A 17,979-nucleotide genomic window follows, 5' to 3' on the forward strand; every position below is an offset into this window, starting at 1 on the left:
TTTCACTAACACCAAAAATGTAACTTTTCTCAATTTACTGTATACAAAACAGCAAGACAATGACCAGCAGTGAGGTACAGTATATGGCAATGAATTCAATGTATATAGTTTCTGTATTGCATTTAAATTATTTAAACAGTAAAAAAACATTACATGCCAGAAACATCCAGAAGTGTATAATAAATAATATAACTAGATTCTCTTGTGGGGTGGCATGGTGGTTCAGTGGTTATTGCTGTCACCTCACAGAAAGAAGGTGAAGTGTTCAAACCCTGGTTACCCCAGCCTTTTTGTGTAGAGTTTGCATGTTCTCCCCGTGTCTGCGTGATTTTCTCCAGGTGCTCCAGCTTCCTTCCACTGTCCAAAGACATGCGGACTAGGTTAATTGGTTACTCTAAATTGTCCTTAGGTGTGAGTGTAATTGGTTGTTTCTCATTAAACAGGGACAATGCATTCTTTACTTCTTGTTTTTGTTTCTTTTAAAGCAGAGAGACTCATCAGTCTCATCAGTAAATCTAACATGTATCTGATAAACTCATTGGCACTTGAGCAATAACTATGGGATCTCTTGCCATGTACAAGCCTCTGCAGGCTAATATACATAACTCATACACTCACACTACACATACTATATGCTGCGATTCATGCAAACTAATCCATTATGCTGCTGTATCAAACAGTATCATCTCTATTCTTCATTCAGCAAGAAGAGATGGCCGCTCACTGACACTATTTGCTTCTTACTTCAATCTTTACACTCTAAGGGCTAGGGCTGTTGTTATTGTAATGGACATGTTCAGAGATATGAAAAAACACACTTTAACTCAAGTTGGAGTGGGCCAGCAATCTCTGGTAACTACACTCCAACAAAACCTATCATGTCGGGTCCCCAGTAGCTCACTACAGTGCACACAGTGAATGAAGGCTTTGCAGACCTTTGCAGCAGCAGCAGCCTGGGTTTGAGTCCAGCCTAGGCCTTTTACTGCATGTCATTCCTTCTCTTCCTCCCTGGCCTTTCCTGTCTGTTTACAGTCACTGTCAATAAAGTAGAAATGCCCCAAAAAATCACAACACAACAGAAGACCTTTTCCTCGTGAGTGAGAGGAAACAGATAAAATGCAATGACTTTCCTTTAACTCAAAAATCAAAGGCTAAATAATCAGTAGTGTGCTGAAAACCTTTACAAGAGAATGAAACGCTTAAAATATTTATAAAATACTCATATGGGGGATTATGTGAATAAAGCAACCATACTGTAGAGTTCTGACGACCAGCCAACGCCCACCATTTTGTTTTTCCTCAGAAATGGACTCCTAGTTTGAAGGTCACTTTATAAATTTAAAGCATCAGGGAAACACTTTGGATTATTCTTGCTCTCTAAAGTACATCTTAAATAAAACAGAATGAATGAAATGTAAAACCTCCTCATTTGCTCCAGGAACAAATCATAAATTATTTGAAGCTCAAAGGTGCTTTTATTTTCCATGAAGAACATACTAGTAACTTCATGCTAGTATAATCAAAGACTCCCAAAAACACTTAATTATATGTGTTAATTTGTGAATTGTAAATGTCGGTGGAATGCTAAATATGCATAGTTTCTATTTAAGATGATTAAGGCATCAAAATCTATTGATTTGGCTTTGGCCATGTCTCATCGAAAACACCTTGCCTGGGAACCACAATCATTCGCAGTGGGACATAAATGGGATCCATAAAGCAGCCGATGGGCCTAGTACTGGGTTTATAATTGATAAGTAGAGGGAAAACAGTTGTAACCTTGAGTACAGGTGTGCATTGCAACTGAATATTGATTCTGAGTTTCCTTGCTGGTGGCGAAGGTGCAAGGAGAACATGAAGACAAGATATAAAATATATTATGAATGTCTCTGTTGGACTCTAGTTTCTCATTAAGATTCAGAAAGGCCTTTGCAGAGGAACCTTGTCATGCTAATCCTAGCCAAGTGGTCCCACAGGGTCCCAGCAACTGTGAGCGAGCATACATCTCGAAGAACATTTTTTGTCTGCGATCTTTGTCATATTAGTTTCCTTGCCTTTGTGATGTCATTGTCCTATTTGTATAGTAGTTTGTCTTAGTCAAATAAGTGGTTAAGAGACTAAAATGCACAGCTTGCTCCACTTCTCTTCCCAGCTAAAAGAGCACAGAAACAGAAAGGATAGTCCATGTACGCATATCAGAAATGATTCAACAAGAGTTAAAGATTACAAACAGTTCCTATTGTTTATGCAATAATTTGGATTCGGGTCACCTTTTTTTTTTGTTAATGAATAATCATCTAGTTCACATGCTCAAATACAATTATACCTCTACCGAAAGCAGTGAAAGTGGAACAGATAAACCCATCAGAGAAAGCTAGAATAAACAGTATGCTGTATAATTTATTGTCTACTGAACTGCAGGTCAGTTTCAATATAGCATGAGTGAAGTGTTGTGAGATCTAATCTGATTTCATTTTATTAAAATGAGAATGTATTTCAAGGAATCAATTGCACTTTTTTGATTCATATCAACAGTTTATTTCACTCATGGCCAGCATTACCAACACACGGTGCTGCTTTGTCAGCTGAATATTTGTAAATGTACATTCAATTGAAGGTTAAAATTTAACTTAAATAACCAATTGGGATAATATAGAAACAATAAGTAGGTATGTTTGGTGTTTGTGTATCCTGTGCTAAATCCTCCTGAAAATATGACTGTAAAACCTTATTTTGGAAGTGGTCGGTTTGTGTACAGAAGATTATGATGGTGCAGCGCCATTCTTTCATTCTCAATGGAAAGCCCTGAAATCAATCCACAGTAAATTTCTTAGCTGATGAAATTACTGGCATGACCTTTAAAGCTTCCTCTTTAAACTTTTCATGTCTGATGTCGTACAAATGACAATAAGATGTCTTGCCAATCATGTAAATTACATCTCAGATTCAATGGATCACGTTGCAGATAGGAAGGGGGTAAGCATTATGTTGACTGAAAAAGGGAGGACAAGCAATTAATGATATCTGAGCCGGGGGTTTCATATCTCCAACAATCAAAAATAGATTTAAATGATCAGATGGTCTAACGTCAGGCATGCTTCCGCCTTCCCAGACATTTCTCTGTTAGTACAGAAGGGTAAATTGCTTTCAACTTATTTGTGATAATCGTAGTATTGACACTCAGCGCTATGAATGGTGCCCATTACATGTTCTAGCAGAAGCCCTGGAAATAGACTTTTAATTTGAATGTATTTCAATAACGTTGAGTGTAATGGATTATGGTGGTGCTGCCGCCTGATTGATTAGTTTCACCTTTTATGTGCAGCACAAGTCTGGCTTCCACTGCAGATGTCCTTCCCCCGGATAGCATTTTAATGACAGACTGTGGCCTGCCTTTGCAATTCAATGCATAAGCATACAGTGCAGTGCAAACGTTATGGTAGATCCTCATTGGGCTGTCTGTCTTGTGGCGACCTACAATATTTCCTCCCCACGAATGCTATGTTCAAATGCATTAAAGCAGAGCCAGGGGGATCCAGGCAGATGTTGAATGGTTGTTTTGTCTTGAGTACATCCGGGGCTTTTCAGCTTGAAGGTGATATCAAGTAGGAGCCACATTACGATTCACTTTGATGTTATAGCTTACAGCTGTGGCTGGCAGATCAGAGAAATTAGATATTTGGAAGGAACACAGGGTGGCCATATTTTTATGTGCTTTAAATTCTGTTGGTTCAGAGCAACTTGGGAGAAACTAAGTTTGAAATCAGACATTCATATCATAATTGTAGGTCATTTTAAAGGGGTTAATTGCGGTGGGGCAGGAACAAAGGGTGAAGAAAAGATTAACACACAGCTTGTTAGCTCAGTAGGTATGCAGGGTTAAGCATTTAAATTCCAGAGGCCACTGAGGCCATAACCCAGATGCTGTCACTGCCAACACTAGAAGGTGTTTTGGTATAAAAGGAATGATTGATGGACATGGACTGTTCATGTGAAAACTGTGCTTTAAATGGGGTAGTCTCACAGTACAACAGCCAAACTTCCTTTTGCATTAAGTTTGTAGATATGCTAATGCCATGTTGAGATTTGTTCTAGGATGGAAAAGCCACTTACATTTGTATTCACAATGTAGCTCCAGTATCTGCAGGGTCTCTTTATATGGCCAGTGTGCCAGCAGCATTGGAGGACAACCAAATTCAGAGAATCGCAAGTTGAACTGAGGCCAAAGCATCAACATGTGTCATCTGGATACAAGTGTCAATCTAAGTGTACCGCCTGCAATGTGTTGTGCCTTGAGCTGCGCTCCTTGCATTAATTTCCTGTTGTCTGAGTTCAAAGTGTTTGTCACCCGGTGTCAGTCACATTGCCGGTTTCTCTCTCGATGCTCAGGGACCTTGCCGTGGTTGCAGGAAATGTTGTTTTCCCTTAAAAGTACACTGGGTCACTCGGTCGCGAGTGACGGAGGTCCTCTGGGGTCATGGCTGCTGACAAGGGTGCCCACTGTCGTGACTGCATGATAAAACGCTCAGAGGATTTACAGCTCTGACTCTGAATGCTCCCGGAGAAAGGAAATATGCAGGGACTGATGAGGGAGGGAGGAGCAGTCAAGTCTAACAGAATTTCTTCTCTGCAGAATTTCTCACTCTGCAGTGATCAATACATAATGACCACATGAAAGTGCAAGGCTGGTGGACAAACTAGACAGCTGGACAAAACAAAGGTCCACTTGATTGAAACAGCACTGCAGATTAACCAAACCCTCTGTACATATTTGCTCATAGGCATTAATCAACAGTGGATAGACTTCTCTGAATAATAAGCAAGGTGATTATAAAGCATTGAAATGCCGCGCTTGTTCATAATTCTTGGCATGAGCTGGCTTACAAGCCACTTGTTGGTTGAAAGTGATATGAAAACACCAATTGTGAAGCACAATAGTAAATCAGTGGCCAATCAGTGTGTTTTATTTACTTAAAATTTTGTACCTTCCATGGAAACATGATTTGATTAATGGCTTAATTGAGCATCTACAAGAAATCAGAGGTTGCTAAAAAAAAATAAGAAGTTTAAGAATTACGTTGGTATTTGATTCAGTGTGCTGAATTTTAACTTAATCAACAAATATGTCCAAATTGCTGCGCCATTAGCTTACATTTTTATACAAATACATCTCTTGAGTGTGCTGCTAAATTTGTCAGTGATATCACAGACACAAAAATAATGTTTTAGCAGTATCACTTGTGCCCTGCAAACTCTGATTAGCATTACATGATTTATGAAATATGCAATTTTCTTAGGTACTCATTGTATAAATGATTTCATGCCTCCTAAAAAAGGAGGCCCTTCCTACTCTTATTATTCAGTCTAATAAAAATGTTTGTTTTTTTTCCTGGTAGCTACTGAAAAATGCTCTGCAGTTGACAGTCAGTATCATGGATAAGCGTGTAATCACCTTTACCCAACAGCTGTCCCCACACCTCATCTTTTTACATCCAATGCAAGCTGATTCACAGTGGAGGTAACTAACAGTAAATAAAAACACTGACAGCAAAACAATTTAGTGTACTTTAGTGTGCAGCACAACAGCACAAACCTGCCAACCTAAGAAAAAGTATTGACTCGTAATATCTATATAATTGGCACTGATTTGTAATCTGACACCTTTCAGTGCTAGTTGCTATTTGACAATGGACATGATAATGAAAAGGTATCATTTTAGCACATCCTGTAATTAACCTCATGAATATATATTGGTTTGTTAGTTTTTCCAGCATCTTAGATTTTCACCTTTGTGTCTAATCAACACCCTCGGCAGCAACTCAAAGTTATTAAGCCACAACCCAGTAAAAGAAACTGCTGACTTATCCTTTCATAGTAACACCACATTTCTTTGCATACAAAAATCACTTTTTATAACGAGTAAGCCAAATCTCTCAAGATAAAGTTGATGAACTAAGACATTCTCAAAGTTCTTTGACGTCTCATACTGACTGACAATGATCGTTTAAAATCCGCCTCACGGGACTGCAGCGCTCCAAGTAATAGAGATAAGTACTAATTGGGGTCATATACTCCACGCTTAATTCCCCAGCCTTTACAATAACATGTACATGGTATCATGAGTCTGCTCCGAGTCAATCTGGAGAATCATTACATCATTTAGAAAAAGTTGACAGCAGTCAATTAATATTAGAACAGACATGCAGTGTGCTCACCGCTTGTCTGTCTTAAAAATGCGTGCAAGTGAAAGTATTAGTAGGGATTAGGAAATTAATCTTGTAACAGTGCAAGCAGGTGACAGGGAGCTCCCAAAATTCATTCCTAGAAAATTTTAACTGGTCAAAGTGGATTAAAAGAAAAGTTATGCATTACAGGCCTAATTCAGTGTTTCAGTGTACTTCTGCACGTCATCCTGGCTTTCTTTCATTTTTACTGTGATGTACAAATGTATGATGAACATTTACTTAGACAAAAGGGACAAGAGGGATACTGGCAAGCACAGTTTTTTTGGAAACTTGTATTTTATTTTATACATTTCAATTTGATGCTTCTGGTAGATGGAGAATTATCAATATCTGGCAGCAGAACAATGTTCTGACCAATGGGGCAAATATACTGTATACAACATCTCAACAGTAGAAGATTAATATAGAGGATGACTAATATGACTGCTTGGTCTCAACAAGAGTTAAAAATGTTTCAAAACTTGGCTCTGTTTGTGTGTGTAGCAGTCCTATCTTTGTGAGGACCAATGAGTTTTAGACAGATTTTTCTGTTTGTGTGGTAAAACTTTATCTGGATTTACATAGAAAAACTTTCAGATGTTTTATTGTACTTTTTGATTTCACTCTGTGATGTGGTTTGTGTGTGTTCATTGTTTCCTTGAATATTGACAAAAGAAGGCTGGAGGCCTTTTTTGGGCTATGTTGATTGCGCATTGATTTGATTCACCTACCCTACATAGGGCACTCAGATGGTTAGTGGCTTTTTGTTGTGAAGAAAGTGAACTGTGCTGAAACTTTGAATCCTAGAATTAAAAGTAAAAAGACAGCCAGAGTTCTCTCCTGTTCTCAGGTGTCTATATGCAAGAGAGCACTTCACTAGATGAGCTATGCTGTCTGCTTTGGTTATTCATTCAATTCTCAATTTAGCATCAACTATTCTGTCAGTTACATTTTACATTTGATGTTCCTATGGCAATGTCAAATGTTAACGCTTTAGATTTTTTTCACTTGGTCCACTTTTATACTCAACATCAAATGACAAACCTTTGCTCCAGTCACAGCAGTGCTACTGCACCCTCAACCAACAATAAACCTCCAACCTTTTCATTCAACATCAGTTGACTTTCTACACACTTGTCAACTGCCCCAGGTTGCTCCTCTGGGTCACCTTTGCCCTCTCCGTTTCCAAAACCTCTAGATTGTCTTTCGTGTCTTTCGATCATGTCTTATCATGTTATCATAGACCTATGGCTATGTGGACACTAAGGCCCCAAGCAAGTTCTCGGTTTCTAAGGTATAGAAGCAGAATCAAAAATATAACAGGCGAGGAATCAGGATGTGAGCAATAAGTTTGAAATGATAAAGTAATAGAGAAACGAGCAACTTTATTTTAAGAATGTATTTTAGTGAGAGGAGTATCTTTTTGAGCGTGGGCAACAACGTTGCGCTATGTGACAAGTTCATAATGATGAACATGAGCTCTGTAAGTGTATTGAGTCAATCCCCACATATATTGTCCTGCTGCCATAAATACATAAAGCACCACATGTGGCTGAAGATAATCCTCATCAATGGAGACGTTGTCTTTTTAAAAGATCCTAGGTGCAGTACATTCATGACCAGTTTTTGAAAGATTTATGTCTGAAAGAATGTTCTTCAAGGGAATAAATGGGCTTCGGACTAAGTGCCACAGATAGGCTGGAGAAGTCAGAAAGTATTAAGATAATGGACAAATGCATTGTTGATTTGGGTAATTCACGATATTTGTTAGCAAAACAATATAGAACATCTCCAGCCTTGTCTTATTAAGGTGTATATTACTACATTGCGATAAGCTGCTAGATAGACATCCAGGCTAATCATGCCATTCAGCAAACCTTCAACAACAACAAAAACACTGTCAATTATGTGTCACAATTGTCCAATATAAAAACTACCCCTTTAAGGTTACATTTTTCATTTGCTCAAAGTCATGGTTAGAACTGAAATCAGGTGGGTAGTGCTAATAGTACAAGTCAACGTACCTGCAGACATTTCTAGGGAAGTGAAAACAATCATCACTCATTTTAGTGGACAAAATCATACATTACACTTTGCCTTGGAAAACTTTGCTGCGTTAAGTTGCATTGCTGCTAGGAAATAGCTATTTCATTATTGTTACACTGTCACACGCTAATCAAAACAGCACAACCTGAACCTAAAGGTTATACAGTTTTTAAAAGTCAATGGACTGTTTTAGGATGAGACTTGTTCACTGTGTATTTTTGGCTGCAAATGTCTGCACGATGCTGGATAAAGAATATAGCCATTCCCCGTAAATATATTAACAGAGTGTGTATTTGAGCGTGCGTTTGGAGCCATCACAGAACACAGATGAGTGGGGAGGATCAGGTCACTGTGAGCCCGCAGAGAAAAGTGAGGAGGGGAAAGGGGGAGGCTAATGTGGAAATGAAGTGTCATTGCGTTTCACCTTCATTAGCCAGAGTCACCACACGTTCTCACCCGGCCTTGGTGTAGTTAACCGTCTCAGCTGCTGCCTTGCATAATGACAAAGTGCAGTAAATGGAGAGGAAAAACAGGGTGACACTAGCCTTGGGAGAGAGTCACTGTTGGAGAATATCGCCCCTCATCAGTCATTTATTAGCCATTTTATCACTGCTGTCACGGGGGGGAAAAAATCCAGTAACTTTGGTTCATACAGTTTTTATGTTCTGATTCAGACTTGAGGATTAAGGTCACAGTGTACTTGCTGCAGTAAAATATTTGTTGAAATAATAAAGCCGCACTTTGATTTGGACTAAGATCCAAAATATACAGGGGTTACAGTGGGGGCTCAGTGGTTAACACTGTCAACTCACAAACATCCAGGGTTTGAATATTTCCTGTGTTTGCACATTTCTACATTTGATTGTGAGTTTCCTCCGTGTCCTCTCATAGTTCAAAGACACAAAGTCCTGGTGAAATGAGTAAACAGCCTGTAGGTATGATTTTGAATGTGTTGTCTGTTTCAGGCATTGCCCTGTGATGGACTGGCAACTGGTCCAAGGTTTTTTCCTGTCTTCCTGCTCAATGATATAGACGCACAGTGGATAAATCCTGAGCAGACATCAGCAGTAGAGGAAATGTGTGAATGGAAAGATAGTTGTGGTTTGATCTTCACTTTCTGTTCATGTCTTTTCTTCAAAGTATAGACACCTCGTGGTCACTCTTTTCCTCATGAACAATCAAATGCTTGCCAGATTCTTGTGTTCCTTCGTTCTTCCTTGTAATCTTTTCACTACAGCTCTGTCAGTACTGTATATTCTGCCTTTAGACAGTGGTCCTTGACAGGAAGGCAATTATAGGCAACATGTTGTACATTTAGTGTGCATCAATACTGAGCTGGTGGAACCCAAAATCCATCTTTACATATCAAATGCACATGACAGAGAAATAGGGTTATCACTTTTTCTTTGAAATTCAAACTACTGATTGAACATGTCACATATTAGTGGTTACGACGCAAACAACCGCAACTTCCCTGATCTGATACTGACCAGGGACCTTTGTTGCATGTCATTCCTATCTCTCTCCCCATCTTGTTTATGTCCTCATCTTCACTGTCAGCTGTCCAATGAAGGCAAAATCTCCCAAAAGATGGCAAATAGTAGTTATGATGGTATGGTATAATGTAATGATGTTACTGAATTCAAAATGCATGGTCTGTAAGCATGACAAGCCTTGAACTCCAGTCATTCTGTGACCTGTTGCCCTTGGTAAATTGCGCTAATTTTTGTTCTCTGACCAATAACTGACCAATATTAAGATGCTGAAATCTCTTCAGTCACTTTAGCCACAAGTTAAACAAAACACTTCAAGAGTTTGAGAAAGTGCTTTACAGACAGGAAAAACAATTAAAATCAAATAAGATAAACATAAAGACCACATAAATTAGATAAATGAATTAGACAAGTGACTACACAAGACTGAAGCAAGCAAATACTACATCGATAAAACAGGCATCAAGTCATTGAGATGACATTGAGATACACGCCGACATGTTTAACGATGAGACTCGGATTTTCCTTTTTGTACATTTATTTATCCTTTTTTTTATGGCAGAAGGTTTTATTGTTGCAGCTGTTGTTTTCCGTGTCATTTGTATTAAGGAATGAGGGAGCATCCTCTGCCATCGTTGGAAACACTGACACCGCTGTGATTTATAATCCCCGTGAATAATTTGCAAAACATTCAATCTCTCTCTCTGTACGAGATAGACTGATACAAAGCTCCTCATTTTAGACGGCCCGTGGGATATTTAGGACAGAATCTCTTTCAACACGGTCGCTGTAGGCTGAAGGCACGGTCGGCTGCTCTGCACTTGTTAGAGCACTGTCATTAGTTGTTAACTTTATTTAGAAAACAAATAGGCCTTTCTGGTGGTAAAGTTATGCTTTCCATAGTTGTACAAGTATGTTTTTTCTTTTTTGCTTACTTCATTGCTATGCATCATGAAACTGTAATAGGAAGTGTATTTCAAAATGACATGGAAATGTTTGTGTGGACAGATATGCAGACCTCGTCCTCAAGCTGCTGGGTATGTTTTTCTTTATTTGCATTGCCGCATAGATAAATCACTTGACACCTTTATAGTTTGTGCTATGGACTACAGAGAGTTGCTTTTTCTGGAGGAATGCAGTACCTTTGTGTACATAACCACGTGCTAGTCGATTTATCATCAGACAGTAATTTAAGTAATTAGGGCAGTGATAAATCTAATTTTTAAAAAAGGTTCAGGAGCAATGGTGCTATTGAATAGCAGTTCAAACAGTACTTTATACAAAGTACAGCAGTATCCACAAGGCATAACTGCTATTTATCTTTCGCCTTTTTTTAAATCAAGTTTCAGGTGACGCCATCATTAGAGAAAAATATCCAAATTTGGATAGCTCCCAGCTTTATTTCAAATACATACAAAATTTATTTGTGTTTCTTTCTGTTCAAACTAACAAGTTAATATTTTGTTTTCCGTACTGAAGCAAGCATCAGCTCAAGGGTAAAATCAAATGTGCCCTTTTTTTCCCCTACCTTATATTTTGGAGGCAATTCTTACATACAACAGTCCCGATCTCCTCTGAGGCGTGCCCCAGATGAAACAAAGCATACACCTCAATAGGTCTCCATGGGACTGGCGGCTATCTGACTGGCTCTTGGAAGATTGACAAGTGAGCATTATTTTTCACAGAAAAGTGGCAGGCAGTCCCTTATGTGATATGGAGGCATGTGGAGGGCTGCTTTCTATCTTTCTCTCCATGTCTCTCTGTGTCTCTCTCTCTTTTTTAACACCTCTGCTATTCAAGCAGGCCTCTGAGCATTTAAATGATCAGAATTCTGCAACATGGCTGTCTGCCCCCGCACTGTCAAATTTGGACGGATATGTTTCAGCAAGTGAGAGAGGTAGACGTGGACGATACACATACACTACACAGAGCCGTACGCACACACACACACATTTGCCCACAAGTCTAGCGTCGCTTCTCCAGACAGGCAAGAGCCTCTCGGCATACCCGGCAGTTGAGCCGGGCAGAAAAGTGGAAAAATGTGCTCCTCAGTGGAGATGCAGTCAGTCATACAGCTGTCCAAAACCAGCAGCTATCTGTTCAGTTACAGACTAGAGGGCAAAAGGCCAGAGTCTTTTTATTCAACTTTCACTCATTTGTCAACTATAAGCTCTGAACTGAATATCCTTTTATCATTCATTGTTTTACAGAAAATAACTGTAAATAGCCACATTAAAAACCCCTCAGTAGTTTTATTTAATATGACCCACTGACTATGACTATTTTAAAGGATAAACAAAAATGTGTATCCCTAAAAAAGAAAATACACTCTCTACACTCTCACTCTCTATCTATACAGTGTGTAACTCAAGCTCTGTGAGAACATATGTGACTATACCCAAAATGAGATGGTCAATTGTATCTTCAAACACAAATGTCAAATTTTACACTACAGCCATATGACACAAAACAACACAAATATGTACATGGATTTTAACTGGTAGCATTTGGATATTACTGAGCGCAGATGTCACTGTCAACACAGACTGATTAAAGCTGATAAGAAAATAAATAAGCCACAGGCAGTCATTGTTATTGACAACACCATAGTGTGTCTCTAGTGAGCCAGAGCTTGCCAATTTTCAGGAAAAAAAGCACAATTTAGTCAGCGAGGCTAGATCTGTCTACGTGCCTGCCTGCTGGCACTAAGGGGGAATATGACTTCCTCCCGTGCTCCTTATCGCTTGTCATTTGAATAAAACATGTTTATGTTACTATGCTAAATAGTGGCATGCTCAGGAACTCATTTTAAGTGGCAATGATCTGTCTAGATTAAGACTAAATAAGAAACTTGTGGAAAATTAAAACAGACAGAGGGATGGACCACGACAATAGTTCCTTGCAGACATGTCATGGCTGCAGATGCAGGTGTCACCATTCAACATTTAACCATAAGTGATATGACTAAACGGGGAACACTGCAAGTATCCCTTTTATTTTAAAATGAATTTAATGAAAGTTGGCACAATAAATAAATTGTGGGAGGCATACTTGTGTCACAAGCAACTTATTTAATTTACAGAGCCAATGAGCCCTGTTTTTTCTCAGGTCAGACAGAGGAGCCAAGAATGACTGCATCTACCTGCCCGCTCCTATATACATCAGTCTGAACAGAAATGCCTTGTGAAAAGTAGATATGCTCACTGAGTTCTGGGCTGCTGCCAACACTGATCGATCTGGAAATGTTATCGTTCGGGTGATTTATCTGGAGGCAGCTATTTTTGTCTGTATTTTTTAAATTATTATTTTAATACCTTAATGAAATCAGGAACATCTTTCATATCTTGCCTGACTGAATTGAATTTTGGCAAATGTAACACTGACCTGAGATAGCAGAGTGCACTTCAGTTCATTAGTATGTCTTTTTTTTTGTATCTCATGCATATTAATCACAATTAGCATAACATTTAAAATACTGCAGTGGACTGTTGCTGCAAATCTGATGGCAGGGAGCAGTGCCACATTTAAATTTGCTCCAAATGTGAGCCAGGTCTTGAGCTGACCCTGACACCTGGACAGGATGTTAATAAATTGCCACAGAGCAATCTCTCCTTATCTAGACGTGGAGCTTTTCCTGGTCAGCAGAACATGTGTCCGCTTAGGTTGAGAGATGTCAGAACCTGTCTACCTCGCCCCTTGCAAACAGACTGGAAAAAATTGACATATTGGTCACAAATAGTTTCATCTACCGGGGAAATCCAATATCCCCAGGATATCTCTGGGAATCATCTGTTTCACCGTGTGCATGGGATTCTGAAGAGACCTTGGAGTCCTGAAGCAGGATATGTAAGCATTATGATGGCTATGATACACAACATTGACATTCTTCAAACGGTCTGTTCATCGGATTTTCACTGGGGTGAAATTGAACAAATCAAATATACTGCATCTAGACAGTGATCTAAATCCTCAGAGCCCTTTTCAAACTATTTGGATATGAGATGCATCACTAACTTTCGCAGAAGTGCCTCCACATGTCATGCTGTTGAATTTGACCCTACTGAAACTGTCTAAAGGGATAGATTGAGTTTCATTTGGTGGAAAAGTTCAATTTTGTGGGTGAATTGCATTTTCTTCTGAAGTTTGGAAGTTAACAACACACCATGTTAATGGCCCTGTATTTGTTATACTTAAATAACAAGAAATACATTTTCTGGCATAAGCCTAATGCAACCAAGTGTTAGGTTTCAGATCCATCGTAATGATTGTTGGCAGGGTTGACGGTAGAGAACAGCTGTAGACTCCCCATGTGTGCTAAACTAGCAAGAAAAGTATGTGTGTGGGAAATATATGCAAACACGAAGGATCCTTTCACTGCTGGCTGGCAAAAACGTCCTTCACAGAGCCTAATTCACAGATAGCCCACAAAGGAAGCATGACATGACTAATCTCCTAATTCTCTAACAAATAGATAATGTGTGGCATATAGACGGAGGAGGATAGAGTAGAAAGACACTCCAATAGCTTTAGTATTGCATATAACACTAATTTTTCTTTCCAGAAAATACGGCCGAGTAGGTCAATTGTGCAAGTAGCTTATTTATTATGACCCATTTTTGCATTTGTTGGTCGGCAACCTCTAGTGGCAGTAGTAATTATCACTGTAGCAAAGGAGGAAGTCAGATTAGGTAGTATAAAGAGCGACGAAGTCCGTGTAGGGAATGAATTGATAGGCCAACAGCTATTTGTGTCCTGTGTGAAACCAAAAGTCATTGTTATTTTAAGTTATGTATGTTAAGTTACATACATACAGATGTACGTCTGCATGCAGTACTTAGGGAAGGAGCAGCTGCGATGGTACAGCTAAATTTGGGGAAAATAGCAATCCATAAAAAGTGATGTTTTTTTCTACACTTTATTCAATACTACTTCCTTGTCAGAAAAAAAAAAGATCCTGACGCAGACTTGCTGCTAATTAATATTGTGTTCAGGGGTGTACTTTACCTGGATGAAAGGGCTTGATGATTAGGAATTATCTTTGTTTCATATGGTGGAGGGATGGTGAAACATTCAAAACATGTTGCACAGCCATGTTCCCCTGGTAGAAAAAACCCACATGTTTTTATGTTTAAAAGGAGCCATTTGTTTTACTTTATTAGCCAAGCTAGCAGCGTGGTTCTGGGGATGGCATTGTCAGTTTGTATTGGCGGTCCACCATTTTGTTCCAGACTGACATATCTCAACAACTTTTGGATGGATTGCCATGAACATTTTAAATGCATGGTCCCTAGAGGATGAATCATAATGACTTTGCTGATCCCACTGATTTAGTAAAATCTATCTCGAAGACTCTCCACGTGTCATCAGATCAGTGTTAGGCAGTAACGTGTGTTAGGATTTGGTTGTGTGCATGTTTTTCCTGTTTAGTCTGTTTTCATAGGTTTGGTTCTATCTCACACAGGCGGAGCCCTCTACTGGACTCTATGGGTACTACCTCCTCCAATCACACGCACGCACTTGCCCACTGAAATTTTATCATGCAGGCAGCCGACCAATAGGACGTCGCTACCGATACGTGCGTGACGTATAAATAGTGTCCCTACTGCCTCAGCATCCTTTTGTCTTCAGCAAACGGCGAACTTTTCACTGAATTCACCACCTCCGCGGATGGAGTCGCCACTTCTAGAAAATTATCTTTGCACCCGGGCGAGGTGACCCATGTCCTAGCCGGACGACCTGCAGCTGGGGAAGGGAGCGACTGGCCAAGTGACCGTTATGGAGGGAGAGAGGCCTGCTGACGCTGCCACAATCCCCCGTCTGGTGTTCAAGACGCCATTGTTTTACACGTGCTGCTTGTTTAAAACTATGGTAAGGCTTTTGAGAATGTGGAAAACGTATTGAGTAAAACATGTTAATTACATTCCTCAAAGAGCTAAGTTAACTTCTCTCATCAAAGAGCTAACATTAACTCCTGGGGTGAGGCTAAGTGTTCGCCCTGCGGCCTTGTGTTCACGAAGCCACTGTTCTAACATGTGCTGCTTGTGTGTACACTGTGGTGATGCCTGTGAATGTTAAACTGTTTATTGGAAACACATTACATTCTTAGAAGATCTACTTCCCCACCACCAACCCCTTCTCATTGAGCTAGCCGTGTTGAACGCGCCGCTGCGCTCACAGACGCTAAGCTAACGGTTAGCCCCGCTGCCTACGCCACTCTCCCGGTCAGAACCGAGTGAGATGGTGGGTTGATTTTGCACCTCAACAGCCTGGGGTTGCGATCAACTGGGAAGAGAGCTCCCCCCTGCCGCCACAGCGAACGGAGTATCTGGGGATTGTGATCAACTACAGCATTCCAAGAGCGTATCTGTGCGTATCTGCATCGCTTGGTGGTCCACAGGCTGCAGCAGGGAACAGCTGCGGCAGCGCTGTCAGTGATGCTGCTGTTGGGCCTCAGGGCAGTAGTCCATCAGGTGCTCCCTCTGGGCTTGCTGCACATGCGACGGCTACAATGTTGGTTTGCCAGCCTGCATCTAGACCTCAAGAGTCAAAGGTGATGCATGGTAACACCCCTCCCCCCCCCTTTCAACTCTAGTGCAGGAGGACCTGCGGTTCTGGGGGTCTCTCACTGTTTGGCAGCGTGGGTGCTGCTCGGCAGGGTGTCTTCATCCGTGTCAGTCTTCATAGATAAGTCTCTCACTGGATGGGGAGGGGACCTGCCAGGGGAGTGCAGTGAGTGTTGTGGCTGCCCGAGGAGAGCCGAGGGTGCCACACATCCACAATCCACTCCAAGCTGTGTTTCCTGTTTGGTGGTGCATTTCCTCCAGCGCATACATCAACAGACAGGGCAAAGTCCAATCCACGGCTCTGTTGCCGCTGGCAGGGAACCTATAGACGTGGGCATCAGAACACCTGCTGTCTTTGAAAGCCCTTCATGTCCCAGGCTTGGAGAACAGCGATGGCTGACCTCATGTTAACCGAGCGGGTGGAGACTGCACAACAATGTGGTTCAGCAGATCTGAGCTTGCTTCGGGAGAGTGGAGGTGGATCTGTTTGCCAACACCCACTGCCCGCTGTGGTTCTCAATTCAGCCATAGGACAGCCCACCCTTGGGGATGGATGCATTACACACGCTCCATTGCCAGAAGGGCTGCTGTTTGCGTTCCCCCCCACCCCATCTCATTCCTCCAGTTAGGTGAGGCGGGAACGGTCGTTCGTCATTCTGGTAGAAGTGACGCAACCTACAGTGACAGAGCCCTGGCCTGTACCTATGGTCTGGGGGGCTCTGTCTCAAGGGTGAGGCTTCATATGCACAATGCTGGTGTTGGACCAGCCTCTCTAGGTTTTTCTCCTAAAATTGTGGAGAGGCAGACTCAGGCTAGTCTAGCCGCTGAGGTCGCACAGACCATCCAAGCGGTGGGCAGTCTCCACCACGTCTTGCTGTAAAGCTAAGTGGTTGGGCTTTCAGCATTGATGCATTGAGAGGGAGACGGATCTGCCTACCTGTTCGGTGGGATCTGTTTTCTCTTTCCTGCAAGGTCTGATGAAGAAAGGGCTGTTGCTCTGCAGCTATCTCTCCTGTCACAGGGGGTTTGGTGACAGAACAGTCTTCACCCACTCCCTCGTGATGCGCTTTCTGCAGGGTGTGAGAAGACAGCGACCGGTGTCGTGTCTCTCAGCGCCTCAGTAGGACTTGCGGCTTGTGTTGGTGGCTCTAATAGCTGCACCTTATGAGCCCCTGGAGCAGTCCTGCTATCTCTTGAACAGCCCTGCACCCCAGCTGCATGCTGGTTCTTGGTGTCCACAGTGCAGCCAGATTGAGAGAACACACCTCCTTTGTTCTTAAGAACATAAGGAGCATGTTCAGGTCCAGGACAATAAATCTGGATGCTTTCTACCCCCCTACCTCACTTAGGGTGCAGGGAGATGAGAGTACATCTGTTGTGTCCATGTGTGCTAGGCTAACATCCTATGTAGAGCACACAGCCCCCATTCGATGCACTGGTCAGCTGTTCGTCTGTTTCAGTGGTAGTGCAGTCAGTAAAACCCTGTCCAAGAAGAGCCTGGCCAGCTGGCTTTGTGAACGAATCTCCCAAGCCTGGACACAGGCGGGAACAGACCCACCCTTAGCGGTGCGCGCACATTCCACTCAGAAGTGTGGCTACGACCCTTTTTCAGCGGGGTGTGTGTCGAAGAGATATGCAAAATGCATCTTGGCC

Source organism: Micropterus dolomieu, linkage group LG05 (assembly GCF_021292245.1).
Source record: "Micropterus dolomieu isolate WLL.071019.BEF.003 ecotype Adirondacks linkage group LG05, ASM2129224v1, whole genome shotgun sequence".
Classification (NCBI taxonomy): Eukaryota; Metazoa; Chordata; class Actinopteri; order Centrarchiformes; family Centrarchidae; genus Micropterus; species Micropterus dolomieu.